The sequence below is a fragment of the Pogona vitticeps genome, chromosome 4 (assembly GCF_051106095.1).
Source record: "Pogona vitticeps strain Pit_001003342236 chromosome 4, PviZW2.1, whole genome shotgun sequence".
Classification (NCBI taxonomy): Eukaryota; Metazoa; Chordata; class Lepidosauria; order Squamata; family Agamidae; genus Pogona; species Pogona vitticeps.
This window is the reverse complement of record NC_135786.1, coordinates 121,559,388-121,586,234: the sequence shown is the minus strand read 5'-3', so window position 1 is coordinate 121,586,234 and position 26,847 is coordinate 121,559,388. Positions and strand designations below refer to the sequence as shown.

The window sequence follows — 26,847 nt, the reverse complement described above, 5'->3', positions numbered from 1 at the left end:
GGAACAGAATAATGATCCCAAGCACACCAGCAGATCTGCAACAGAATGGCTGAAAAGGAAAGGAATTAAGGTGTTGCTATCACCCAGTCAAAGTCCAGACCCCAACCTAATTGAAATGCTGTGGCAGGACTTTAAGCTAACTGTGCATAAACAAATGCCTGCAACCTTCAATGAACTGAAGCAAAGATGAGTGGGCCAAAATTCCTCCACAATGGTGTGAAAGATTGATAGTCATACAGAAAACAATTACAGTGGTGCCTTGCACAGCGAGGTTAATCCGTTCCGGATTAACCCTCGCTGTGTGAAAGCATCACTGTACGGACCAAAAAAAGCCATTGGAACGCATTAAACAGCATTTAATGCATTCCAAATGGTCAAAAACTCACCGTACAGTGATGCTTTTCCGGGTCCAGCAGCCATTTTCGCGCCCTCGGTAAGCGAGGGGAGGGCGCAAAAACGCTGTGCGCGGCCATTTCGCCCGCTGCGAGACCATGGATCAGCTGGTCGGCGGGTCCAAAATGGCCGCCGGAACAGCCGAAATGGCTGCGCACAGCGTTTTCGCGCCCTCCCCTCGTTTACCAAGGGCGCAAAAATGCTCTGCGCGGCCATTTCGGCTGTTCCGGCGGCCATTTTGGACCCGCTGACCAGCTGATTGGCGGGTCGCAAAGTGAAGGTCGGTAAGCGAACCGCTTACTGACCTTCGCTCTGCGATTTTCTCCCTATGCGGGCACCGTTTTGCGATCGCATTTGCGATCGCAAAACCGGCCTCGTAGAGCAGATTCATCGCTCTACGAGGCGCCCGTTGTGCGAGGCACCACTGTACTTCAAGTTATTGCTGTTAAAGGTGGTTCTACAAGCTATTGAATCATAAGATGTACTTAGTTTTTCACACATGGCTTCTCCATTTTGGCTTTATTTTACTTAAATAAATCATGACATGGTGTAATATGTCACAAGGCTGATTTGGTTGGGTTAGCTCCTTTCTGTTTAGAAATATTTTTCTGTGTGTCTTACCATGCTTAGAGATAAGGAATGCTTTCTGCTTTTTATAATTTTATTGTCAAGAATTCTGATGTATTCTAGAAATGTATTTTCTGCCCTTTTGGGCTAAAAGCTCTTTTGTTCTATATGAATGTTATTCTACTTACAGTTAAAGTCTTGTATTTAAATATCTACAGCTTTTCGTAATGATGCAACTTTCGTAGTCATGCAACTTTTGTTCAAGCATATGTGCCTGCAATTTTTCTTACAACTGTAAGATGTTTGGAAGTTTCAACTCTGAAATAATTTCATATTATGGAACCTAGAAGTTGCAGAAATAAAACCTGTAGAACTGGACAAGTTTTAGAGTTCCCTGGAATTATCGTAACCAAGAAAAGACTTTCAATTAGATACCCCAGATTAGTTTAGAAATGCTTGTCTATGATAGCCTGGTTTTGTTCTGGAATTAACCCTTTAATGTGATCTATGATGAACCATAGGCTTCTGTTCCTTGCCCAGTGTGAGGAAATAGGAGGAAACTGGGACTTGTAGTCATACCAAGATGGAGTCTGTTACTGTGTAAGATGGGTTTGAAAGCACTGAAATGTTCTCATGAGATTGTTGTTAGAATTGTGCTGCCAGGCACGAAGATAAGGAAGCAAGGCCAAAGAGGCCCAGAGAAGACGAAGCAGCATACCACTTAACTGGGAAAAGATAAGCCACCTGGGCTTGGATCTTCTCATGTGAAATGTGGGCGGTGAACTGTGTCACACCCACTTGATATTAATTGGTTAACACCTTGGAAGTGTCATAAAGAAGGTGGTCTAGAGGCATGTAGAAAATAGTTGCTCATGTACTGTATGTGATTGATATTTGTTGTTCGTTGGTGGATGTGTGGAATGTGAGTGGTTTGTCTTTCGAAGAAGTGTGTGCAAGATAGCCCAGCTTCTAGATGCTAACATGTAGAGAGAGCAAAAATGATTACTTAGCTTAGTTTTAGTTGTTCTTATTTTACTTAGAAATAGTAAGCTTATTTTAATCATTATAACTACTGGATATTACTTTTTATTTTAATTTACTGTTTATACTTTTCCATCTTGAATAATACTAATACTATTGATTTAAATTGTTGTTTTAATTGTTTTTATGATATTTTATTGTAAGCTGTCCAGAGTAGACATTGTCTAAATGGGTGGGATAAAATCTAATGAATAAATAAATAAATATGCCTAATGCTTATGTCTTTTAAAGCTACAATTGCATTCTAATGAAACTACTTAATTTTCTTAATAAAAACAAATATCCTTTTTCAACAGAGGAATGGTCTCTTGAACAGCAGGGCTCACACCTAAATCCAGTGAGGATTTGCAAAGGTCACTAATTGCTACTGTAATATTGAGAAGTCCTACCTGGCAAGGCTGTTGTGCTGTCAAAGGAAGCACCTAGTCAATGATTGTAATCAGGCAAGTGTTCTCTTTTAGAATTGTGCTGCCAGGCACGAAGATAAGGAAGCAAGGCTGAAGAGGTGCAGAGAAGACGAAGCAGCATACTGCTTAAGCAGGCAAGTGTTCTCTTTTAGTCCGGGCTTATCCATGGGGCATGTACTACGCACTTCTGAGGCCTAAAGGACCTACCTCAGGTAATCAAAGTGGTAGTTTTGCAGCTACAGTGACTCCCTGACTGAGATTATTATCTCTTTTGGGGAGAGGTGATTGTGACACCAAGGAGGTCTATAAATCTCTGTAGCGCTCCTGTGGATGCCGGGCGTCCTAATATGTCTGACAAAGTGACATATTTGGTGGGTTGTGGCACTGAACGGCATGATAAGAGAAACCTCTATTTTCATCTACTCTACCATTTTAAACTTTTTAATATACATTTTCCTATTGATCCAGCACTATTCTAGATAAACAAGATACATTGGTGGCAGTATGTGTGCAATGCTAGGTAGAGGCATTGCTATTTCACTATGTCATTTTATTTAACAAAAACAAACAAGCAAACAGGGAAGCTGCTGTGGCTTGCTGAATGACAGCTGGCAGGGAAGTGGTTGAGAAATGTCATTAATTGAAAGGGGGACAAATTGAAGGGATCCATAGACCTGCTTGGACCTTTCTCATGGGAGGAAAAATGTTGGTCATTGTGAATACTGTAGAAGGATTGCTCAAGTGAGAGATAAAAGAGATCACACTAAAGATAAGAACCGGACTGCTCCAACTTCCCCTGCTTGGAAATGCCTTTGGGGGGGGGGGGAGACCAGCATAAAGGATTGAGAGGGGATCCTGAATGTAAATATACTGGCCTGTTAATTCACATTAGTAATAAATACAGTACTTCAAAAGAGATGGTTTGCGTCAACATTTAACTGGGTTGTTTCAAAATCTGCCTTCTTCACGTCTTCAGAGTCTATCCACATGGGATCTTCTTTTTAGCCTTCTTGCTTCCAGTATGCCTTCCCATTTCAGCTTCTTCCCATTGGCCTTCTCCTCCCATTACTACCATCTTTAACAACTCACTTGTTCACACTTCATTTCCCATCTCCTCCTCCTTCTCAGGCGTCACTACCTCCTCACACCTTTGTATCCCTTCTGCTCTTCATCCTCCATCAGCCCAACATGTCTCTAAGATCAGAGCAGCTCAGCCAATGACAACAAAAGGGTTGTCTCGCAGCTTCAAGACCTTCTCAGGTTTTCAAAGTGGAGGACTTAAATCTTAGGCCACAGAGACAAAAGGAAGACCACAATTTATTTTCTGCTTGGTTGACAGCTCTTGCTCAGAGTTCCGCTTTCATGTTTGCCAAGCCACAGCCTGAACCAATAGGAACATTTACCCCAAATAGAGCAGCAAAGCCCTCCCTTCCAAGAGTTGCAATAAGGATGGTTCCATCTCTCTGAGTAATGGGATTGCTGGCTTTTGTACAAAGAAAACAGGAAAACACTGCCAAGTTGCCACATGTGGCCTTTTGCAGTCTGTTTCCCTAGATTGTTAAAAGTGAAGGGCTTCCACCTTACAACATTGTGATGGATGCATACATAGGTACCCTTCTTTTTCTTACTTTGAGACAGGGTTTGGAAACCATGGGAACCATCTAGGTACAGTTGAACTACAATGCTCATCCATTCTGAGCAAACTGACTGATGGTAACACATGATAAGCACTGTAGTTCATCATCATCTGGAGGACCAAAAGTTCACATACTTGGCTTTAAGAAACTGGAGTGCTTGCAAAAAAGGGAATGAGCAAAGCACATTCACAAATAGCTTTGGAGGGAGCATGGAGTGTCATGGAAGAGAGTAGGATAAGAGTGACTTGGCTAATTTACTGAGCATCATTTTAAATGTTCTGGTGGACCTTAAAGCTTTCACAGAAGGCTTCTTCAGATTTGTTATTTTTGCACTGAAGATGTTTTGGACTCTAGATCCAACCTGTCACATGTGCCATGCTTGCTTGCTCTTTTTTAGTGTGATTTCATCGGAACCATGCGATGCAGGCAGCTGGTGGTGGTTTGTATTCAGCTGTCATAAGGAGACTGATGTACATGGAAGGAGCGAGTACAAAAAATTATTTGGTAAAAGCAAGACATGTGTCTACCCTAACTTAATCTTAAATATTCTGATTAAGCTCTGTGTTTTTCTTTTCTTTAACCACAGGGAAATGTTGGGATGAAAGATGAAACCAACCAACCAGCCAACCAACCAGCCAACCAGCCAACCAGCCAGCCAGCCAGCCAACCAGCCAGCCAGCCAGCCAACCAACCAACCAACCAATCAACCCCAATGCTGTAGCCCTAGAAACAGAAAACTCCCTTAGTCAATGCCTTTTACCTGATATCTTTGTTTTCTAATACTGTTTCTCTCTTTTCCAGGCAGTCAAATAGGAATAGCATTTTTATCACAGGCAATGAAAATGATGCTACATCTCAAACCCTGCTCAAATTGTTGCTACATGTGTCAAAAACAGAGGCAGCAAAAGGCCCAGTCAGATATTATGCTAAATCAGTGGTTCTTAACCTTTGTTACTGGGATGTTTTTGAACTGCAACTCCCAGAAACCCCAGCCAGCACAGTTGGTGGTGAAGGCTTCTGGGAGTTGCAGTCCAAAACTCCTGAGTAACCCAAGGTTAAGAACCAGTGTGCTAAATCATTGTTTGCCATTCTGTGAGTGGCCTGTGGCGAGTTTCATAGTTATGCACTCATCTCGCTTTCCTCGTTCAGTATGACACAATGCTATCTGATTTGGTACAATGTGGAACACTGCCACCTCCTTCATAACAGTATGTAGAACAAGTCTTTAGATTGCTTTTATTACATTAATGGTACTTAACATTTATACAGTACTTCAAGCACTTAATATACATTATTGTGAACCAAGAGAGGGTCTTGCTTCAGAGTTTGAGGCCATCTAGTGAATTCGTGGCTGAAGAAATTAAGACAAACGAAGGACTTCCTAACCTAGCTCCAGCTCTTTTAATGCACATCCTGTTTGGGAGGCTTAGTAGGAGCTTAATGTGTTGGTATTTTGTGGCATTGTTTTTGTCCAGTTAGTTAGTTATGTCTTGTTGAGTCAAAACCAACTTATAGCATCCCTAATATACGGCTTTCAAAGTAAGTGATACAGGAGGACCCTGGTGTCCACAGGGGATTGATTCCCAGCCCCCCAGCCCCATGGTGAAAAATGCATAAGTATTGAACACTAAACATTGCATGGTCTCTGGCCCCCTTCTAGTGGCCAGCTCTGGTAACTATAAGTATGTTTTTTTGGGAGGTGTTGCTTAGTATTTTCAGGCAGTGGATAAGTGAATCAGGAGATATTGATCCTGTGGATGTGGGGGTGGAAGGTTCCTACTGTATATTTAAGGAGTGGTTTTACCAACTCCACACTTCCTGTGAGTTTCCATGGTCAAGTGAGGATTTAAATTCTGGTTTCCAGAGTCCTTGTCTGTTACCGCTATCCACCACACAACGCTGCACACAGTTTTTGCAGGGCTTTGTTCTAAAACTGCTGCAACACACTTTGATTCTGGGTTTTGGAGTCAGACTGTTTGCATTTCAGCAATGGGCCATTCCTGAATGAGATAAGCAAAAATCCTCTCTCTCTCTCTCTCTCTCTCTCTCTCTCTCTCTTTCTGTGTGTGTGTGTGTGTGTGTGTGTGTGAGAGAGAGAGAGAGAGAGAGAGAGAGAGATCAATCAACAAGTCAGTTATACAGACCATATTATTAATGTCCATTAAAGCCAATTTCAGATCTATCATTGATCTCATCAAGGTTGGCACTGGTTCCCAGTCTAGTTAGGTAGGTACCTGTTGGTTCAATTGGCAGCTGACTAGGTGACAGCTAGGAAGCAGCATCAGGAGTATCAGCACTCATGACTTCCTGCTTCCTCACCTATTCTCCATCTCTGCTGTACTGGGGATGGGTTCACAGCCACATGATAGGAATTAAAATCCTATCCCTCATATCTGAAGAAAGACCATTGAATTTGGGGGTGCCCCTCCCTGCCCACAGACTGGATGCAGATGCTGGTTCACCATCTTTGGAGCAGAGCTTGGAAAAGTTAGTTATTTGACTGCACTAGGGCTATTAATTTTCAGCCAGGCAGGTGTACTTATCAAGGAAGGGCCAGGCTGGTTAGGCCCCACTTGCACCCAGGATATCTCAAGCCAAATTGCGTTCTTCTGTGCAAAAATGATGGGAATGCAGCAAGATTGACAAGTACAGTAGGGCCCCTGTATCTGCTGGAGATTGGTTCCATGCCCTAGCACAGACACTGAAAACCATGGATAATAGTGAAAACTATATATATAGTATATAGAGCATGGTAAAAGGAAAAAACAACAACATTAAAAATATTTTCACAAGTATTACCAGAACTGTATGACCTCTGGCTCCCTTTTGTAGTCAGTTCTGTTAATACATGTGAAAACAGTTTTTCTGGATTTTTTTCTTTTAATATTTTTAATATTTTCAGACCATGGGTAAGTGAAACCACAGATACTAATGCAGATACGTGGGTACCACTGTATGCAAGTTTTGCAAAGGTAGTAGCCCCACTACTCCATATCAGTAAAAAAAAGGATATTACACTATTTTTCTATCACACTCAAGCAAAGCGGGGGTGAGTAATGGAATTCAAAGTTAAGCTACCTATGTGCAGGATGAAAGGTTTTGTTCCTACTCTCCCAAGACTGACCAAGAATTAGGACTCCCCAGCAACCAACCTGCTAATTCTCCCATCACTTGTGTTAGGGAAGGTAAGAGGACTGCTGCAACTGTCTCAAACCACTGGGCATAACTGCTTTTGATACCACACCGTTCTTTACTGGCATTCAGTCCCAGCTTAGAAGGGAATGCTGTTGGGCTACCAAAGACAACCTACCTGCCACTGGGAGCAGCACTGAAATCTCTCTCTCTCTCTCTCTCTCTCATGTAAAAGAAAGGAAGACAAAAACCCTTAGACAGGCCCACCCAAGAGTTTTAATATAATTCCAGTTGTCAGGGGACATTGTCACATACTTCCTTCCATCAACTCCCTCAGCATCAGCTCATAAGCAATATTTCATCCCAGCAGTAATGGATACAATCACCATAGAATAAAACCCAAGTTCGTTGCTATGAAAAAAAAATGAGCTGAAGAAGGTTGTACATCACCATGCTATTAGTATATGAAAATATCTTTGCATTAGCTCGTGTTTGAGCTTCTTGGGAAATTGTATTCTAGGGTTTGTCTCTATCATTTGTTAATGTAAAGTGGCCACCCTTTTGCCAAGAGGGCAGTGGCAGCTTCTCTTAGGGCAGCGGAACTGGACCGAAGGGAAGCTGCTGCCACCACCATCTTTGCAAAGGGCACTCATTCAAGTCAAGCCTGAACTCTCACTCAAACAAAAATGAGTAATCTGACTCTGTCCTACCAGGCATGTACAGTGGAAATACAGAAGTGACCAGAATAGACTATATTGCTTGGAAAATGGGGTAGATTAGTACAATGGTCCCCAACCTTGGGCCTCCAGGACTTCAAATTAGACTTCAACTCCCAGAAATCCTGGCCAGCAGAGGTAGTGGTGAAAGCTTCTGGGAGTTGTAGTCCAAGAACATTAGGAGACCCAAAGTTGGGGACCACTGGATTAGTAGACAAAGAGGAAGATTGGTTGACTCAGTTAAGGAAGCCACAGCTATTAGTCTGCGAGATCTGAGTGGAACTTAATGGAAAAGACAATGTTGCTAGAAAGGGGGAGGGGGAGCAGCAGGAAGAGAGAACAACCTAATGTGAGATGTTGTTGGTCTGCAAGATCTGAGCAGAGCTCTTAATGATAAGACATTTTGGAAGTCAGTACCTGAAACAGAGTGAGAAAGGCAGGATAAAAAGGGGGGTTGCCCCCCTTCTGTCTCCCTAACCTTCACCCCTATGTTCTCCCTTCACATTGCAGTGTCCTTGGCTGCTGTTGCTGTTGTCTCCTTACTTAGAAGTAAAGTGTGCAAACTTACTCATGAATATACCAGGTAAAACTTTTTGTGATCATCCCCAGCCACAAAGGAAACAAAAAACCCTAGTATTGTACAGCTTCAACGAGTGAGCTTCTGATTATTCTCTATTTTAAAAAATCTTTTACAATATTTTCACAGGAATGAATTGAATGTCTGGTCAGGAAGGAGTTAAATGTTCTAGAATTACTACTTTCAAAGTGTGCATTAGAGCCCTGAATGGCTGAATTCCTTCCATATTAAAAATGGCTGGGACTGACTATTCTCTTTCAAGGTATGCACATTTGGTCTTTTCAATGTATTTGATGTTTTTTTTAACTGGCTGGAGCTCAAGGTCACTTGCTTCTGCACTAGGGTAAAACAATGTTACTTTAAAAATCATAATTAAAAATCTCTTTGCCGAAATGACATTCTGCTAATTCTGTGCTAAATTTGGTACCGATCTGCAATCCAGATTCAAAGTTATAATTTTTTGTTTGATGCACACACCCCTTTTTAAGTTGGCTTACAGAATGCTGAAACCTGTTGTTAGCACAATATATTCATGCCCTTCAAGGTGCCAAGAACCTGTGCATAAGTAATTTCAAACTTTGTGCACTCTCTTCCTCAAAGCACTGATAGAAAAATGAGACAGTGCTAGAATCTTCATAGCTGCAGGAGGCATGGGCAGCGGTGGCGGCGCATTACCATAGTTGCCCCTTATGCACCTCTAAATCTTACCTTAAATTCAGAAAACCATATGGAGGTGCAGTCAAGCCTTGACAAAAGGTTGAGAAAGAAAGTAGAGGTAGGGAATTGAAATGGGCCCTTTTCCAGCAGCAAACACAGATACAGTGGTGCCCCGCATAGCGAGGTTAATCCGTTCCGGATTAACCTTCGCTATCGGAAAACATTGCTAAACGGAACGGAAAACCCCAAAACGAAGTTTAATGCATTCCAAATGGGCCCAAAACTCACCATTCTGCGATGTTTCCCCATGTTCCGGTGGCCATTTTGGGTGTTTCGGCGGCCATTTTGGGTGTTCTGGTGGCCATTTTGGGTGTTCCAGCGGCCATTTTGGAACCGCCGAACAGCTGTTTCCCCATCGCAATGTGATAAAACATTGGTATGCGATCGCATTAGCGATCGCAAAATCCGCATCGCTATGCAGATTCATCGTTAAACGGTGGGCTCGTTATGCGAGGCACCACTGTAGATACAAATTGTTGTAAGCCGCCCAGAGACCTTTGGGTAGTGTGGGCGGCATATAAATAAATAAATAAATAAATAAATAAATAAATAAATAAATAAATAAATAAATAAATAAATAAATAAATAAATAAATAAATAAATAAATAAATGATAGGTAGGTAGGTAGGTAGGTAGGTAGGTAGGTAGGTAGGTAGGTAGGTAGGTAGGTAGGTAGGTAGGTAGGTAGGTAGATAGATAGATAGATAGATAGATAGATAGATAGATAGATAGATAGATAGATAGATAGATAGATAGATAGATAGATAGATAGATAGATAGATAGATAGATAGATAGATAGATAGATAGATAGATAGATGAGTTCTTAGTTCATTCAGAACAGGCGTGGGCATGGACAACTCCCAGGATTTCTCACCACTGGCTATACTGGCTAGGGATGGAATGAGCTGGAGTTGAACAACATCTGGAACACCAGGTTGCCCATCTCTGAATTAGAGAAATAGCAAGTAAAGTCTAACTAGTTGATCAGTTGCAAAGTGCTTAAATTGTTCTATTGGTGATAAAGCATTAGGATGAAGGAAAACCACAGTGGCCAAAGTCAACTGACATTTAATTTCTTCCTTTAGTTTCTAAGCCTACAAGATTCAGGGGTTGTTGTTTTTTAGTGAGTCTCAGGAGAGAGAATTATAGGCATTATATATCACCATGAGTCTGGATGGGGGCAATAGTGAGGAAGAGAATACAATGGAAATTTCCTGTTGGACGTCTCTCTGTCAGAATAAAGTATTATCATCAGCCTAATGTATTATTATATTTCCCAGCAAGAGTCTAAAAACTTTCATGCTGCCACCACAGAGATATTGAAACAACCAATGGGCCAAAGCAATCATCCGTTGACTAATTTGTCTTCCAAATACTTGTTTTGAAGCTGTCAGTTGTTAGGACGAGTCATTATTGCTGTGTACTTATGGTACAAGCAGCTTAGATTGTAAAAGGATGAACTGTGGGGGACTGAGGAATGGTTTTTCATCCTCATGTGAGATTGGATACACTGGACCACAGTGAATCCTTCTTCATAGCCAGATATCTGAAGCCAATGAGGCTCTCTGGAGTGGTATCTATCCATCTTTCTCTCTCTACTTTCCCTCAAAACAGCTGTAAAGAATGCTTGCTACATTCTTCATTCTCATCAGTTTTGGCTATCTTGGCTGGATGAGACACTTTAATTAGGAATGTTCAAGCTTCACAAGATGCCATACCTCCAGGTGAGAGTGAGACAAGGAGTGCTGTTTTTTAATGTCAAGGTCTGCAATTTGTGCAAAACTGTTTGTGTGCAAACCTATTGATCTTTCCCTTTGAGAAGCAACACTCACACAGAGCGAGCAAGTGAGAATAGGCGAGAGAGAGAGCACAAACCAACAAGTGCCGTTGCTGATTTTTTTAAAGACGCCCTCCTAGGCCTTTGGCTCTCAAAAGTCCTGGCAACAAAACAACACCTACTGTCATTTTGTCCAATAGATATTATTTCAATATGTGCACTTATTTATGCAAAAAATATTCTTTTTCTTTTGTTGCCCTGCAGAATACTATTGCACTGATGACAGTTAGGCATCCTTCAGTCTCAAAAGACTATGGTAAGACTGATAACAGGACAAGCAATTATTTACATGGTTGCTCCTTACCTTTCTTTTTCTAAAATTACTCACAGTTCTTCTGGTACAATTTACCTAAGGTTGCAACAAAATTGTCTTTCAGAATTGGTGCTAACCTGGAACTGGGGTGGTGGAGCAACTTTACGAAGAGAAACCAGAGTATTCAGACCTAGAGTATAACAAACCCTTCCTATCTGACCGACACTCTTTGGATAAAGTCCTCAATAAACAAGGTAGGAAGCTAGCCGAGACAATGTCTGGCCTACAACTAATTTGTCTTCATGGCAGCTCTCAGGATGACTCAAAAGGATATTTCACCTTTCTTAATAGTTGGGCAGGGAGTGTCATTGATTATATATTATGCTCCCCTAGGTTGGTGTCCCAGGAGACAAAATATAATATATTAGACCGACCCAATAGTGACCACCTACCCATCTGTCTCTCCATCCCCCTTACAACTCCACAGCTGCCCCCACCACTGGCTGATTGGGCAGAGAGAACTATGATTGTAGGGAAATGCTTAAAATGGTCCTCCCTTGTCGACCAAACAATTCGGGAACACCTAAACAACCCACATCTGTTGAGTGCACATAGCGATATTGTAATTGGACATAGGGATCCAATAAAGGGCACCAACTATATCAATTCTAACCTAAGACCTCTATTAACTAAAAAGCCACAGGAGTCTTCCCCGGCCCCACATAGAGTGGGATGGTATGACAAAGAATGTAGACTAACCAAAAAGCATCTAGCTCATTTAACAAGGAAGACGAGAAGATGCATTCAAATTCGAATCTGGAGGCGCTGGCTCGCTACCACTCAAAATATAAGGAACTTTTAAAACAAAAGAAATGGGCATTCATGTCAGCCCAGTGGGAGGAACTAGGGCAGGTTGTGCTGGAAAAGAAAGAGCGAAAATTCTGGAGTATGGTCTCAGCTATGGATATAGGTCCCAATCCCGCACCAAATGCCTGCATCACGGCAAATGCCTGGTGCCACTATTTTCAAACTATTTTCAATAGTGATGCAGACACAGGGCCACAAAAAGTGAGAACCCCCCCCCCCAGACTCTACTAAACTCTACACCTGAATGGCCCCCAGTTTCAGAACGGGAAGTGTATAAACTTATCAATGCCTTAGCAACAGACAAAGCACCTGGTGAGGACATGATCCTGCCAGAGGTGTATAAGGACAACCCAGAATGGTGGGCCCCAGTCCTGGCACAGCTCTTCTCTCACTTTAATGCTACAGGAATTTTTCCCGATGGGTGGAGGCAGAGCATAATCTTCCCAATCTACAAAAAAGGAGACAAATCTATCCCCCAGAATTACCGCCCAATCAGCTTACTGGATATCAGCTCCAAGCTTTATACCCGCCTTCTTTCCCAGAAGCTGACTAAATGGATGGAGGAAAATAATATCCTTCAACAGGAACAAGCAGGCTTTAGGAAGGGACATAGCACAATAGATCAAATCTACGTGCTACATCATCTTGTGGGCAAATATACTACCAAGCCATTCAAATGGCTGTTCATGGCTTTTATTGACTTCTCCTCTGCATTTGACACAATCACTAGAAATCGCCTGTAGGATAAGCTCACAGAGACCAACATTGATAAGAGACTCCTAACTCTAATACAAGAACTATACTCCAGCACAATGTTGAGGGTAAGGATTAGCACAGATGGCAGGCTGGCAGAGGAAATTCACATTAACACAGGGGTAAAACAAGGATGCTTACTCGCACCCCTACTTTTTAACTTTTATATTAATAATATTATAACAGCTTTAAACCATCCAGACCATCCCCCCCAAATTGGGAACTACAAGATTGCAAGTCTCATATATCCTGATGACATTGTATTATTATCTATGAACAAAAAGGGACTGAAGAGAAGCTTAAACAAGCTCCAAGAGTTCAGCCGCCTAGAGCAACTAAAAATAAATTACACGAAATCCAAAGTGATGATTTTTGGAAAGCATCCCCCCAAGTTTAGCTGGACTATAGGCGAAAACAAAATAGAACAAGTCCAGAACTTCAAATACCTGGGAGTGCATTTCGATGAGAAAAATTGCTGGAAATCCCAGATACAGAGCACGAAAATATCAGTTCAGAAATCTAGCCATGCTCTGGTCAAATTTTTTCATTCTAAAGGTGGCAAACTAGTAACCCCAGCTTTAAAAGTATTTTCAGGGAGGGTCATCTCCCAAATGCTTTATGGAATTGAGATCTGGGGTTTGAATCAGAACAACCTACACCATCTTGAAGAAGGACAGAATAAATTTTTGAGGCACATCCTCGTGGCACCCCAGGGGACCCCAGCAGCTATTCTCAGAACCGAGACAGGCATGGTATCCATCAAAGCCAGGGCAACTCTAGCCATACTCTCTTATTATAAGAGAGTGATGGATATGCCTGACCACCGCCTACCCAAATGTTGTATGGTAGAGCAATGGAAGAGTGGTGGCTGGGCAACTTTAGTTCAAAGCCTACTAAAATCTAAATCCCTCTCCACAGATATTTTCGTTTCTTCTGGTGTTAAAAGAGTGTTGAGAGACTGGCTCTATAAATTGGATAACGACCAGGACCTGGCCTTAATTCACTCTTCAAATTTCTCTCAATGATACCATCTGCTGAAAACAAACCACTCAATGGCGCAATACTTACATACATTTACTTTTGCCTCCTTAAGAACCGCATTCACAGAACTCCACTTCCAAACCATGCCAACCGCTGTCTTAGATGGCAGGTATATGAATGTCCCTAAACATCTAAGGCTATGTATTTGCGGAGCAGGTGAGATAGAGGATGTTGTCCATTATTTACTGTACTGTCAGCTATATCAGAACCCCCGAGAAAGGTTTCTGGGTAACATTTTGGCTGCTCTACAGGAGGAAAGCCCTCTGATAAAGGTGGTCATGTTACTCTTGGACTGTGACCCTTATGTTACACATAGAACAGCGCTATTCGCAAAAGCGGCCAGAAATATTCAAGCTAATTTTCTGAAAGTCATTGCAATCAATTGTGTGGGAGATTCCCAGATATGAAGGGTCTCTTATTATTTTATATGGCTGTGATTTTATCATGATTTTATTTGACCATATCTGAATTTTTAACCATTGTGACGGCTTTTAGCTAATACAATAAACTTGAACTGAACTGAACTTTATGAAAAGCTTTGTCAGAAACAAAAATAGAGCCCCCGTTCCTCAGTGCTAAGAAACTGCTACAATCATATGGTAATCCTGTACTGCTTCAGATCATTTAAACGACCTGTGCAGGAGGCAATTTCATCACTCCAATGTGCTCTGTTTGTTCTCTGTGACATCACTGTATAGCTAGCTACATCTTATTAGTTACATAGAACAGTCATCATATCAAAGAGCTGGACCTTGATTTATTAAAGTCATTTGAGGAAATATGAGAAAGTGAGGGGAAAAATGGACCCTTACAGCCCAGGAAAAACAAAATGCAAACAGTTTTAAGAAAGAAATAATTTAAGGATGTTTTTTCAGAAACAAACTCGCCCTCATAAAATTATGTCTGCCAGAAATAGAACCTGTTTTGGTTCTCATTAGTCACAGTCCAAGAGCTGAATAATATGTTTCTTAATGCTAATATGAACACTATCTGGTGATTAAGCTACCCATGGCCATACAGTTCTCCATGGATATGAAGTAAATGAGAAATAGGCACTTTTGTGTGAACTGAGTCTTGGCAATTTTCTGCTACAACTCAATCAGCTGTTGCTGTCACTTTAGTCTACAGGCCACTTAAATATTTTTCTGGCCTGGTATATGTTGTGCAGGCCTATTACAAATAAAATATGCAATACAGATGAAACAGAATATTTAAATGAGAACCACCCAGGATTTCATGTTCTGCCTAGGAATAATTTGAGGCAGAAAACAGATATGATAGCTTATCATCTTTATCATCCTCTACATTATGTTCATAGAGGCTAAAAAGCTTTTCACCAATGTTTCTGGAGAAGATGCACCATATATCAGATTCATTACACACATAAGAGTCATTGGGGATATACTGAATAATTATCACAGGCACCTTCATAACCAGATCCTTCTCATATTAGGAGTGATATCTTATATCATTCTGACTGTTAATTGAAGTGATGATAAGGGCTAGGGTGGCATGATTCTGTTAGGATTCATGCTAGGCAAGCCAACAGGGGATTGCCTATGGAAAAATAAAGAATGAAATAAAAAAAGCATGCGATACACAGTAAAGTCTTCAGATAGTGTTTGAAAAGGAAAAGCCACACAATATTTCTATTCAGTGCTACATTCTAAAATCCTAAATGGGCGAGTATATATATTTAACATATTAACAGAAGCACATTAACAGAGTTAGCAAATACATTAACAAAAAAAGCAAAACAAAACTGGAGGAGGAAAAATGCACCAATCAGCTGCCCAGAAGCCAATATCTTCTTAAAATATTTTCTGAAACATTTCTGTTATTTCCAGTATCTAACAGTCATCAATCCTCTAGTTCTCTGCCATGATTGAATGGAAATTTTTCTTCAGTTGCATTTTGCTTTTTCACATTGTGTAACTTTTATGTTTGAATAAATTTTAATTTTTAAATGTTGTTTCTGCCCCTGGACACAATGTATTTGAACCTTATTTAGGTAAGATGCATTATTCCATTTTGGTGTAGGGAGAAGACAGGAGAATGTGTCCTCTGATATGCACATAATGTTTGTCTGGAGGGCATATGCGTTGCAGCAGAAGGATGTGGAACCAGCCTGTGTAGTCCTGTCATACCCATCCAACATTTTTCAATGTTTAACATGCAGAATTGGCTTGAAACCTCCTTAAAAAGTCTTATAAACAAAATTAAATCTGTAATGACAATGAACTAAACCTTACTGAATACTATGAAACCCACTTCTCAGCAAACAAGGTATAGGAATTTCAAATCAAACGTAGGCTTTTAGGCCAGCTACTTGGTCACATGTAGGAATGGGCTGGTCCTCTTCTAAAGACAGCAATAAGATGTTGCCTTTGTTGGAGTGGAACCCCCCTCCCCCAAGCAATCCTCTCCATGTCTTTCTGAACCTTTATCAGGGGCCTCCAGTTTTTGGGGGGCAGATTGAATTGTTGTGGTTTGGATTAATCCAGTGTGTGTGATCACTGGAATCAATTCAAAGCAAGTCTTCTGGTTTGAATTTGACAATATCATGCAATGGCTTAATAATCAAGCCACTTTATCAAGGTTTGCCAAAGATAATCAACAGGGATTTTACTTAGAAAATACCCCCCTTGACAGAATTCTTTTAGAATCAGAGGGAAAATATATAAAGTTATTATATAATTTTCTGTTAGATTTTGAAACACAAGATGAAGTGGTAAAGGCATGTATGATTAAATGGGCACAGAATATAGAACATAATATTGACCTGGATCAATGGGAATGAATTTGGAAAACAAATATAAAATTAATTAAATCTGTTGTATTTAAAGAGAATATATACAAAATGTTCTACAGATGGTACATGACCCCCACAACACTGGCTAAAATAAGCACCAGGATTTCAAATATATGTTAGAAATGTAAACAGAAAGAAGGAACATTTTATCACATGTGGTGGATGTGCAAAGACACCCAAAGATACTGGAGTAAAGTGAATCAGATGCTACGAGAGATATTAGAAACTTCAGTACCGATGGTACCAGAACTATTCCTATTAAATATCTTGCCAGATATACTAGACTCCGTATGAACATATTTAGTTACAAAACTACTTAATCTTTGTGCCAATATCATTGACTTTTTTTTATCTTGATAGAAAAATGACTAATAAAGTTAGATTACATAGAGGAGAAATAAGCCACAGTAAATCCACTGAAAATTGGAAGTCATTATTAAAATATGCCGACAAAATAGACTTTGAGACATGTGGTTTGAAAAGAAATTTAGATTGTTGGTCGATACTTCTTTAAAAGGTGACAGGGAATGGTATATATGTGATATGGAGAATTGTGGGGAATAGCTTTGTATTTACTATTTGTAATATGGTTTATTGTCTTTTCATTCTTTAGAAATAAATAAAAAAGATAAAAACAGATATACTAGGCTCTGAAAAATCATATTTAACTATTCATATTATAACAGCAGCAAGAATAGTTTTTGTGAAACACTGGAAGAAACCTAGAACACCGCAAATAGATGAGGTCATAGGTAAAATCCTTGAAACTGCAGAAATGGACATACTATCAGATTGGCTAGATGCAAAAAAGAAAAAGGACCACTGGAAAATTTGGTCACAAATATATACATGGTTACAAGGTAAATAGAATAGTGGACTGATACATAGTTACCTGTATGGCTCCAGAAGAGACAGAATAAATGATGGATAATAACTGCATAATCAATGATTAGAATAACAATATATCTGTCTGAATTTGATTTTTCCCTCTCGCTCACTGTTTATATTTCTTTCTGATATGTGGAACTATTACTAGAAGAGAATGTATAGAATTACTATGAAAAATGCTGATTTGTAATGTATCCGTTCAAATCCACCCCCTCTGAGGGGGTTTATATATAATCAAGCCACTTCAGGATATTGGCAAATTAATCACTTCCTCTGCTCCTCAGCAGAGATGCAGAAGAAGTGAAATTGGGTTTGGACTGTATAATGGACTATCACTTTGCCTCATTTTAAAGGGCTGGTCAAGAAACTGCCAACAGTCGGATCTATGGCAATGGCTTTGGGGTTTGGCAGTTTCTTGACTGGCTCTTTAAGAGAAAGCAAAGAAAATATTTTTAATTTTTAAAATAACTGATGCAGTGTATCAGCAATAATCCATTAGACAGTCAAAAATCAATTTCACTTTCCTTGCACCTCTGCCAAGGGGCAGAGGTAGTGATTAATTTGGCAGCATACTGAAGTGGCTCGCTTATTAAGTCACTTCACAATATTGGCAGGAGGGATTTCTGTGTGAATTCTTAGGTTCACACTATTCCAAACTATTTCAAAGTGGCCCACACCAGATCACTCCCTGCTGCTACAGCAGCCACACCTTTAGTATTTTTTCACTTTAATTTTTTTAAATTGCTCTTAACAATTATATGTTGATTATAGAATGGTCATTATATATTTTAATCCCAAAGAAAACACATATTGTAGTAACTGCAGGACCATGACACTAATTTCCCATGCAAGTAAAGATTTCCCATGCTCAGGCTGGATTCAGAAGAGGAAGAGGTGATCATATATACAGTGGTGCCTCACACAACGATGTTAATTGGTTCCAAAAAAATCAACGTTGTGTGAAACATCGTTCTGTGAAACACCATTTCCCATAGGAATGCATTGAAAACCGGTTAATCCATTCCAATTGGAATGGATTGCCGTCCTTGAGCGAAAATCCCCATAGGAAACATCGTTGAGTGAAACCCGGTTCCCCAATTGAAATGCATTGAAGCCGACTCAATGCATTTCAAAGGCTTTGCGAAGTCCTTTTTCGCTCCTGTAAAAGTGTCTTACAATGTTTGGAACCTGTTTTAAATGCTTGCAATGGTTAGCCCACCTCCTGAAACCTATGCAAACTTATTTTGGTGTTGTTCTGACACTTCGTTAATTTGCGGTGATTTTTTGTTTTTCCCCTCATTGAAATGCATGGAGTTCAATGAGGGGAAAAACAAAAAATCACCACAAATTAACGAAGTGTCAGAACAACACCAAAATAAGTTTGCATAGGGTTCAGGAGGTGGGCTAACCATTGCAAGCATTTAAAACAGGCTTCAAACAGTTTAAGGCACTTTTAAATGAGTGAAAAGAGACATCGGAAAGAGCTTTAAAAGGGAAACGGAGATCAAAGAGCTCTTTCCGATGCCCCTTTTCGTAAAAGTGTCTTAAACTGTTTGAAGCCTGTTTTAAATGCTTGCAATGGTTAGATCCTGAAACTGAGGCTCCAATACTTTGGCCATCTCATGAGAAGAAAAGACTCCCTGTAAAAGACCCTGATGTTGGGAAAGTGTGAGGGCAAGAGGAGAAGGGGATGACAGAGGATGAGATGGCTGGACAGTGTCACTGAAGCGACCAACATGAATTTGACCCAACTCCGGGAGGCAGTGGAAGACAGGATGGCCTGGCGTGCTCTGGTCCATGGGGTCACGAGGAGGCAGATATGACTTAATGACTAAACAAGAACAACAACAAAACATTAAAAAATTAAAAATTGTTAAGAATAAGCAAAGTATTCCTTATTGCTTAAAAGTCTTCCTGAAAAGGAAATTCTTTGCTTGATGATAGAAGGACAAGAGAGAGGAGGCCACACAGGCTACTCTGGGCAGTGCATTCCAAAGCCTAAATGAACACCCTCCCTCATATCCTTGCTTGGGAAGGAGATGGAACAAATCTTGCCAGACTAATCTGATCTCATTTTTTGATCAGATATTTTAATCTTCCTGATAGACAGAGGAAATGCTGTAGACCTAGTATATTTTTACTTCAGCAAAGCTTTTGACAAAAAGGCCCCTGGTATTCTGATAAGCAAGTTAAATAGGTGTGGGCTGGATATAACAACTGTCAGGTGGATACACAGTTGGCTACAGAATCATATTCAGAGGGTAATAATTAATCACTCCTTCTCAAATTGGGAAGAGGTAAGAAGTTGGATATCCCAAGATTCAGTCCTGGGCCCAGTGCTATTCAATATTCTTTATAAATGGCCTGGATCGGGGATACAGGGGCTGCTTATCAAATTTGGGATGACACAAAATTGGATGGAGTACCCTGTTTCCCCGAAAATAAGACCTAACCTGCAAATAAGCCCTAGCATGATTTTTCAAGATGCTTGTAATCCCAAAAATAAGGCCTAGTTAAGTGAAACCCTGCCCTCCACCATTGTGCAGCAACCAGAAGATGACATGACTGTATTTGAATACATGTAGATTGTTGTACACGAAAAAGATAAAACATTCCCTGAAAATAAGCCCTAATGTGTTTTTTGGAGCAAAAATTAATGTAAGACCCCGTCTTATTTTTGGGGAAACACAGTAGCTAACACCCTGGGAGACAGAAACAATAGTCAAAATGATTTAGATAAGCTTTAGCACTGAGCTGAAAACAACAGAATGAAATTCAACAGGGATAAGTGCAAAGTAGTGTACCTAGGAAAAAGAAAGCAAACACACAGTTACAAGACGGGAGATAGCTGGCTCAGCAATACTATGAGTGAGAAGAATCTTGGAGTTGTACAGTAGATCACAAACTGAATATGAGCCAACAGTGTGATGTGGCTACAAAAAGGACAAATGCTATTTTAAGTTTCATTAACAGAAGTATAGTGTCCAAATTCCACGAGGTACTAGTTCCCCTAAGTTTGGCACTGGGTAGTCCTCATCTTGAGTACTGTGTCCAATTCTGAACAATTCATTTGAAGAAGGATGCTGACAAATTGAAACAAGTTCAGAGGAGGGTGACAAGGATGATCAGGGGGCTGGAAACCAAGCCCTATGAGGAAAGACTGAAAGAACTGGGCATGTTTGGCCTTGAGAAAAGAAAGCTGAAGGGATATGTGATAGCACTTTTCAAATACTTGAAAGGCTGTCATACAGAGGAGGGGCAGAATCTGTCCTCAATCATCCCGAAGTGCAGGACACGCAACAATGGGCTCAAGCTACAGGAATCCAGATTTCAGTTGAATATCAGGAAAAGCTTCCAAACTGTTAGAGCAGTAAGACAATGAAACCAGTTACCTCGGGAGTTTGCAAGTGCTCCAACACTGGAGGTACTCAAGAAAAATTTAGACAATCACCTGGCAGATATCATTTTATTTATATTCCTTCACTGAGCATAGGGGTTGGGTATGATGGCCTTATAGGCCCCTTCATGATTCTATGATTCCAAGGGCCTCCCAGAAGTCGTCTTTTACTTCCTTACAGACAATCCTCCAGTTTTAAGCAACTACTGTTGGATTACACAACACTGACATGGAAATTGGGTCTAAGCCCTGCTACAAACCCAGATGCCAGCTCTGCCCCCACATTTATTCTGGCAATGCAATTATAGGACCTAACAATGTCACATGCAACATCAAGGCTACTTTTACCTATTTCTCTGCCAATGTTATCTATGCCACCTTTTGCCAGCGCTTCCCCTTTGCACTCTATATATGACAATCTTTGTCTAATAGAATTAATGGACACAAATTGGACATCAGGAATAGCAATTCCCAGAAACCTGTTTCAAACCATGTTAATTTACCTGTACAGTATCCATAAGATCTAAAAGTTGTCATTCTGGAAAAGAGAAATTACAGGGCAAGAATCCAGAGAGAGAGGCAGCTGAGAGAAAATATGTACACATGCTTAAAATCCATCTCAATGGACTCAATACTAGCCAAGGTTACTTAGCACACTACCAAATGTAAAACACTACAATAATTGTGTTGTATCTGATGTATTTCCCACCTGCATTTCCTTCCAACTAACCAGCTCCACCTTAGAGGCTTCAAAGGTAATCAGAGATTCTTCAGTTATTACCACATTGTTCTTGCTGTCATCTATATCCTATAATTTGACCATCCACCACTGATATTGTTTATGGAACAAAATCTTGAAGAAAGGAATAACAAACAAGGGTTTTAAAAGCCATAACCAGGTGTGAAATACCAGTTTCCTTATTTTTGGCCACATGTAATTAACAGCCGGGACGTGGTGGCGCTGCGGGTTAAACCACAGAAGCCCTCTGTGCTGCAAGGTCAGAAGACCTGCAGTCGTAAGATCGAATCCACGTGTCAGAGTGAGCCCCCGGCGCTTGTCCCAGCTCCCACCAACCTAGCGTTTCGAAAGCATGCAAAATGCAAAATGTGAGTAGATAAATAGGGACCACCTCGGTGGGAAGGTAACGATGTTCCATGTCTAGTTGTGCTGGCCACGTGACCATAGAAGATTGTCTTTGGACAAACGCTAGCTCTATGGGTTGGAAACGGAGATGAACATCACCCCCTAGAGTCGGACAGGACTGGACAAATTGTCAAGGAACCTTTACCTTAATTAATAGTCATGTTGTTTTTGCTGTTGTTATGTATAAGCAGGGGTTCCTTTACTCACTAACAATAGCTTCTTTTTACAGTGCAAAGCTTCAATGGAAAAGATCTGAATATCAAATGGAAGTCATTACTAGGTGTGAAATGCCACACTGATTTACACAATTTGCAATTTATGTCTACTAAGCAACCATCCTTTCTTTATTTTGGGGCATGTATAAATGTATAAAAATTTGCCATGTAGTCTCACTCTTATGTCTGAAGAAATGAACTTGATCCATTAAAGCTCACGTTAAAATATAGTGGTTAATCTTTAAGGTGCTGCAATGTTTTTGTCTTTAATTTTTATTTTTATTTATTTTTGACCTAATAAGCTAGCAGAAACAAACACAGCTACCTCTTCTAAAACCAGAAGATCTTAATAGCCAAGAAAGGTCATATGGGGTGATACAATCCTTCAAATAGCCCAGACCCAAAACACATAGGGATTTAAGTAATAACTGCACTTTGGATTGATCTCAGAAACAGACTAGCAGTCAGTGAAACTGTTGTAATAAGTTACATGCTCCCTGTAACCAGCATCAATTCGCAGACTGGCTGTAGCAGTTTGAACAAGCTGAAGCTTCTGAACACTCTTCAAAGGCAGTTCCACGTAGAATGTGTTGCAGTAATCCAAGTGGGATGTAAGTAAGGTATGTGTCACCATGGTCAGATCAGACATCTCAAGGAATAGATGCAGCTTGCACGTCAGATTTAACTGTACAAATGCACTCCTGGCCAACACTGAGATCTATGCATCCAAGGTTAGTTGAGTCCAGGAGCACCTGAGTTTCCAAAGGGAGGGGTGTAACCCTATCCAGTACAGGTTGAATCCATATTTCCTAGTTTGCCTTGTGACTAACCAAATGTTTTGTCTGAATTAAGTTTCTGTTTGTTAGCCCTCCTCCAGTCCATTACTGACAACAGACACTGATTTAAGCACAGAACACCTTCCTTGGAAACAGATGGGAAGAAGAGACAGAGTAATGTGTCATTAGTATACTGATGGCATTGAACCCTCAAACTCTGGACAGTCTCTCCCAGTGGTTTCATGTAAATGTTGAATAGCATGGGGAATAGGACTTAGCCCTGAGGGAGACCAATGACCAGGGTGTCAAAAAAGAGTCCTCCAATACCACCTTCTGAGTTTGGTCATCTAGGAAGAGTTAGAGCCACTGTAAGATAGTATTGAAAGCTGCTGAGAGGTCCAGCATAACCAATAGGCACACTCAATTTGTCCAGTCCCTGGCATAGGTCATCCTGAAGCCAGACGGAAATAAATTTAGATACTTTGCTTCATAAAGGAACCCCTGGAGCTGGGACAAGAAAAATAGTTAACTAAAATTCATGAAAATGACTTTAAACAAGTGCTGATTAAGCTGAGAAAATAATTTAAGGGCCACCATTTCAAAGTTGGAGACCGCATGGCTGTGGATTTATGGGGAGACAGTAGGAATGGCAAAACTGCTTAGACCAAACAGAAGTAATGAGATCTTACTTCTGTCTGGATAGTTGAGATCTTACTTATGCATCCAAGGATCCATAGTAAGGTCCTACTGAGATCTTACTTCTGTCTGGATAGCTTGAAGAAAAAGAAAACAGAAGATGGAGAAGGAAGAGTCGGCTCTGGAAACCAGGCAGCCTGAGTTGCCATAATATTTTGTGAAGTCTTTCTCTGAGATTAAGGCAACCACTTAAGATAATGAAGTGGTGCAGGTTAGGCTGGTTTTAGCTGGGGGATGAGAAGAGTAATTCATCTCCTGTATTAATGATTCTGAGTGGATGTTGTTGCAGGTTTCCAAATCCAGGGCACAGGGTTCCTTAAAACAAACAAACAAACAAACAAACAACTCTTATACAGCTGATTGACTCCAAAGTGGAGGCAGAGAATTTTATTAAGGGTTGAATGATTTTTATGAAGGATATGGGGATTTGGGGCATTAGAAATGCTAACATGTATAAAATACAAAAGAGTAATATTATATAAAAAGGGCTAGAAGAGGGAAAGGCTTTGGAATTCATTTATTGGAGGACTGGTACATAGACATGGGGACAAATAAAAAATGAAAATTGTCAGAAATTGCCGATATATCAAATATCCATCCCTTCAAATTCACCAGTTCTGGAGACCCCGACAAATACAAAGGGGCAAATAGTCACCCATTTTTATTCATCCCCCATAGCCGGAGAGGGAAAACTAGGCTGTCAGGCAACCTTTCCTTTCTTCCCTACCTATGGCCTGCCCTCTCTGCCTATATGGGCCTCCTGAACAGCTGATCAGTGGGCCCATAGGCAAAGAGGGAAGGGCTAAGCTAGGCTAGCTCCCCACCCCCACAGCTGAGTCCCCTGTCCCCTTCGCACTGCCCTGTCACCTCCTTACTTTTGCAAAGATGGTCTCTTAGGGCTGGCTCCACTACCCTAAGGGAAACTGGTCTGCCCTTTGCAAAGATGGTGGCGGCTGGAGGCCATAGTGGCAGAGGCCGTGGCAGTATGGGCAGTGGTGACAGCCAAGGTAAGGAGGCAATGGGGGCAGTGGGAAGGGGGCAAGCGGACAGGCTGTGGGGTGGGGAGCTCAGGGCTCATCGGGGTTTTTTTCCAGCTGTCTGACCCCCCCCCCCCCCGATGAACCAATTCGTTGTTCATCAGTTCATCCAGGGGAAATTTGTGGTTCATGAAACAAGACGAACTGCCATTTGGTGCTTTGTCCCCATCTCTAGTGCAGGTTTCTCAGAGGCCACTAGTGAGTGACTTTTCAGCACTGCTTGAAAAGCTGCAAAGAAACTAGATGTTTCTTGTGGCGTTTCATTTGACAAACATGTGTGTGCTATTTTAGGAAGTTTTCTGATAACTCATTTATAATTGCAGTGTTACTAGGACCCCTGTGGTTAGTTGAGTTCAACTCCCTGCTCAGTTCAAGAAATCCAAAGCTAGAACAGTCCCAACAAATGGTTCCTACACCCTGCTTGACGTAAAGATGGGTCACATCCTCCACACATTTCTTCTTGTCTGTGATTTTCCAACTCTCACCCAGTTGAGTCTCCCCACCAAGATGTCCTCAACATCTGCCCGCCCCGCCCAACCACCTTTTCCATTCTTTTGCCTGCCCTAACTTTTGCACCTGAATGCCCTTTAAGGGTGAATCCTGCACAGGCAGCAGTCCAGCAGTGATGTTTTACTATTAAGGTCTCCTTCCCATCCCACTTCCTCAGGCTCCCTAAGGCTTCCCCAATGCAAAAGGGAGCCTTAGGGACCCTCAGAAGCTGAAAAGGGCACAAAGAAAACCTCCAATTAAATATTCCCTTTGCCAGATGATGACATCATCTGCATCTGCACTGTAACTTTAGACAACAGGATTTTGTCCAATACTTAACCAAAACTGTGGCTCTTGCTACCACAACAAAGGATGATGGTAGCCAATCTAAATAGCCTTAAAAGGAGAGTAGACAAATTCATGGAGGATGGAGCTATGAGTAGCTACTAGTTATGGTGGACATAAATTTTCTCCAATACCAGAAGCAGTATATCCACCAGTGTAGAGCATGAGCAGATAAATAGCACTCTGTTCATGCTCTGATTGTGGGTTTCCCACAGGCATCTGGCTGCCCATAACATACAAAGAGTGCTGGCCTAGATACGCCTTTGGTGAGATCTAGCATAGAATCATAGAAAAATGAAATTGGAATGGCCTGTAAGGTCCAACCTCCTGCTCAATGCAGGAATACAGATCAAAGGATATCTGTCTGAATTTCTTTTGAATGCCTCCAGTGTTGGAGCACTCACCAACTCTAGAGGTAATTGGTTGCACTGTCATACTGCTCTAACAGTTAGGAGGTTTTTCCTGATATTCATCTGAAATCTGGCTTCCTGTAACTTGAGCCCATTGTTGTGTGTCCTGCACTCTAGGATGATCGAAATAAGATCCTGTCCCTCCTCTGTATGACAGCCTTTCAAGTGCATTGGTGCACCAGTGGATATACTGCTTCTGGAATTGGAGGGAAAATGTTATCACATCATCTCTGTTTTCTTTTCTCAAGGCCAAACATGCCCAGCTCTTTCAGTCTTTCCTCAGAAGGCTTGGTTTTCAGCATCCTGATCATCCTTGTCACCCTCCCCTGAACTTATTCTAATTTGTCATCATCCTTCTTGGATTGTGATGTCCAGAACTGGACACAGTACTCAAGTACCAGTGCATGTCTCCTCATAACTCTTTATGGCCTTTCAAATCATGCAACCCTCACCTGGAATATTTAGAATGGATTAGGGATTTATTTATTTATTTATTTATTTGATTTATACCCCGCCCATCTGGTCTAAAAGACCACTCTAGGCGGCTTCCAATATAGTAAAAACAGTGAAATAATACAAAAAACACAATTACATAAATCATATTGTAATAAACAGAATACAACGATAGAATAGAAAATACATAAGGAGAAAATAAACAGAAAAGTCAGATATTAACTGGAGGGAAGGCCTGAATGTATA

General features: G+C 40.9%; 1 protein-coding gene and 1 long non-coding RNA gene across 12 annotated transcripts in view; one reads left to right on the top strand and one right to left on the bottom strand.

Annotated features, from left to right (window-relative positions):
- TNR (tenascin R) overlaps positions 1-26,847 on the bottom strand; it is a 618,967-nt gene that overhangs the window by 249,374 nt on the left and 342,746 nt on the right. The gene's annotated exons all lie outside the window — the stretch shown is intronic.
- LOC140706766 (uncharacterized) lies at positions 645-26,847 on the top strand. 2 transcript variants are annotated; one of them, XR_013544630.1, is made up of 6 exons: positions 645-2,542; positions 4,632-8,476; positions 8,600-8,732; positions 11,230-11,281; positions 11,403-11,532; positions 15,980-26,847. It is a non-coding gene; the product is annotated as an uncharacterized LOC140706766 (long non-coding RNA). The 2 variants fall into 2 exon arrangements; XR_013544629.1 differs by lacking the exon at positions 15,980-26,847 and adding an exon at positions 13,817-15,701.